This window comes from Micropterus dolomieu, unplaced genomic scaffold, assembly GCF_021292245.1.
Source record: "Micropterus dolomieu isolate WLL.071019.BEF.003 ecotype Adirondacks unplaced genomic scaffold, ASM2129224v1 contig_13470, whole genome shotgun sequence".
NCBI classification, from domain to species: domain Eukaryota; kingdom Metazoa; phylum Chordata; class Actinopteri; order Centrarchiformes; family Centrarchidae; genus Micropterus; species Micropterus dolomieu.
The window spans coordinates 1-3,431 of NW_025742456.1; the positions used below are offsets into that span (position 1 = coordinate 1).

Sequence of the window (3,431 nt, forward strand, 5' to 3'; positions counted from 1 at the left end):
TTTTTTTGTTTGTTGTACAGGTTTAGTTTTTGGTGTTTTTTATGGCAAAAGATAAAAGCTTCTTTAATTAGGTCACATTTTCAGAAAAGACAAAACTGGCCATTCATCATAGTAAAATACAGAAAATAGGAAGTGATCAAGAAATTATGATTCAGGTTTAATTTATTTAGGGCTGACCCCACATAGTCAAAGGTTTGATACTTTGATGGGCGGAGTCTGATTCGACTGTCAAACCTTCGGATGAGTTATCACCATTGATAAACACACATAGAATATTATATTATTTTTAAATAGTACTTGAAATTGACCCGTAAGGAACCGCAACATGCATGCATTTGTAGGCCGCACGGCACGCATGAAAAACTCTGCATAAGACCGGTGAAAGGCCGGCGAGCAGAGCTGAGAGGAAATGATCAACAGCAAGCCTCAGTTTATCTGTAACGTTAAATGTACAATGTAAGTTACACTGACTAATGATGATAGAGGCTGCAATCCCCCACAATCGCCGTGCACAAACACACACTGATTCCACTATCAGTCGACTTTGGGCAAGACTTGACAATTCTGATTGGACCATGTCAATCGTTAGTTGGGGACAGCCCTAAATTCATTATTGATTCTCTCTCTCTCAATTTTCAAATTTCAATTTTCAAAGTGGCTTGATTGGCATGAAAGAATAATGTTCATATTACCAAAGCAACAGTAAAAGAAAACAAACAAAGAACCATAACAATAACAACATTGTCGCTATAGTAACGGTATGATGGTTTCATATTTGTGTTCCTCTGGTTGTCTTCAGGTTTTGACATGTACGTGTATATTTAGCTGCAATTATTTCACATCTTTGTGTTTCACCTAGTAGGTATGGAAGTTTTCCTTTATAGGTTTCAGTAATTTGTAGTTTTCTCTTAGATCTTTGTGTTTTTCACATGTTGTGAGGAAGTGTTGTTCATTTTCTATTTCCTGTGATGTACAAAGTGAGCAGATCCTTTCCTCTCTAGGAAGCCAGGTTTGTCTCTGGCGGCCCGTCTCGATGGCCAGGTTCTGATCACTGAGTCTGTACGTGATTGTAGAATTTGGTAGCTCTTTATTGGATTTGGATCAGTGAGTATTGGCCTAGTTCTGCTCTGCAGACGTTGTTTGGGTTTTTTTTCTGTCTACATACAAAATGCTCTTACAGAATTCTGTATGAAAAGATTCAGTTGGGTGTTTCTCCCATTTTACAAACCTAGACCTGAGTGGACCCCATATTTACCTCCCATAAAGGGCAGTTGGTTCCAGGACCGATTTGAAAATCTTTAGCCAGATCTTTATTGGTATATCATGTTTTATATTTCTTCAGATGGCATAGAAAGCTCTCCTTGCTTTGTCCCACAGATCTTTCACAGCCATGTTGAAGTTTCCTGTTGTGCTCATGAGCCCAGATATGTGTAATTTTATAGATGTTGTGTCTAAATATAATTTCCTTGATGTCTGTATCGTTTTTGGAAGACCAAGATCTTCGTTTTTTTTAGGTTTACTGTCAGGGCCCAGGTGAGACAGAATTCATGCAGGATATTTAGCTGCTGCTGGAGTCCTTATTTATGGTGGGGATAGAAGGATGAAGTCATCTGCAAATAGAAGACATTTAATCTGTGTGTCATGCAGTGTGAGGCCAGGTGTTGCAGATTTTTCTAGGTTATTTGAGCCCGTTCTCGTCTCAGGGCGTCCAATAACGACGCTTTCAGAAAAAGTGTCAAAGCATAGTTATTTGGGAGACGCTCCGGGTGCGTTTCTATGAGTAGCTCCCTGATATCCGGATCTGTATGAGACGCTCTGGGGCATCTCGTACATACTAGAAGTGCTAGCTAGATAGCTACGTTCAAGTTAAAGGTGTTGACGGGCCCCTGAAGCCCCCTACCCTTTCCATAACCATCAGAAATGTTTGAGCCTAAACCTAAGTTTATGCATGTCGACCAGCTAAAGTGCAATTTATACTTCTGTATCAAATCGGCAGCGTAGCCTTTGCGTAGCCCTGTACGCCGTTGCCTACTCTGTAGCCTGACGTGCACCTACCCAAAAATGTAACTACACGTCGAGGCGACACGGACAGTAAGCACTATCATTGGTCGGCTGGGTAGCCTTGTAATGCCGCAGAGCTGATCGGAAGTGACCCGTACTTTGGAGTAAATTTTACTAGCGGCCAAACCAGCGGCTGTAACACGGTGGATCAATATATTTGACCCTCACAATCCGGCGAATGTGATCCAATCCTGTCAACAACATTTTAAGTCAACAACAGCCGCACATATACAAATTTACCCCCATTCATGTTAGCGGAGGTCTAAGCTGGAAGTTAGCCTGCCGGCAAAAGTCGACACAGTGGACGCTGTGGCGCTACCGTCTACAGCTGTGCACATCGGCCACAATGTGCACAGCTGTAGGGTTAGCCGCCTTTGTGTTGCTGTGACATAGCAAACGGTGGCGTTGTATATGGATGCTGAAGGGTACATTTAGCATCAAATAATTAAGCTTTGTCACGCTGTCTGAAAGCATCTGTAATGAAGCACTGAGATGAGAACATGTTGGTGGATTGGGTTTTTGCAGTATGCAGCATATGTTTTCCCTCCAACAACACACTCAATAAGTTTAAAGAATAAGCCCTCTCTCTCTCTCTCTCTCTCTCTCTCTCTCTCTCTCTCTCTCTCTCTCTCTCTCTCTCTCTCTCTCTCTCTCTCTCTCTCTCTCTCTCTCTCCTCTTCTGAGTCTAAAGTCTGAATGTCAGAGTGAAACTCGGCTGTGGGTGGAGATATTCTCTTATTCAGTCAGACGTGTTCACACAGCACAAAATAACAAAATCACCAATAAGATGTCCTGTTTTATTGTCTTTCCAGGTTGGTGGTGGTTTGTGGGAGTTGCAGCTCTTTTATTAACTGTTGTTATTGTTGTTGCTCTCATCATATGGAAGAAAACTAAAGGTGAGAGCAACCACAGATATTATAAACAAGAAGTTTTGATGAACCTGGATTTTTATTGTTGAAGCTAAAGTCGACTCTCTTTTGTCTCTTCAGGAAAAAAACCCCAGATGGATGAAAACACTGTGAGTTTTACGGCTGAGTAATCAAATGTTTCTACAGTTATGACAGAGCTGAATCAGCTGCTCTCTGACAGAGTCATCCAAATCTAAACAGCCTTCACAGAGCCAGTGTTTGACCACATGGAAGTAGACTCTGTTTGTTTGTTGTTTTCAGGGACGGAGCTTAAACCCTGCAGTGAGTCCAGAAAGCAGTCAGGACACGGTGAGATCTCACACTACACCCAGGACAAAGTTACACTCACTGTTTTTAGATTTGTTGTTCAAAATGTAGCTCTATGAGACACACAGTGACTCTTGAATCTAAGTTCTTTCTGCAAGAGAAGAAGTGGGGAGTCTGATGATGCAGCTGGACGAC

General features: G+C 41.8%; 1 long non-coding RNA gene across 1 annotated transcript; it reads left to right on the forward strand.

The window, feature by feature from the left end:
* Positions 1–2,844: 2,844 nt before the first annotated feature.
* LOC123966457 lies at positions 2,845–3,414 on the forward strand. Its single transcript, XR_006823988.1, has 3 exons — positions 2,845–2,957; positions 3,051–3,079; positions 3,231–3,414. It is a non-coding gene; the product is annotated as an uncharacterized LOC123966457 (long non-coding RNA).
* The last annotated feature ends 17 nt before the right edge of the window (positions 3,415–3,431 follow it).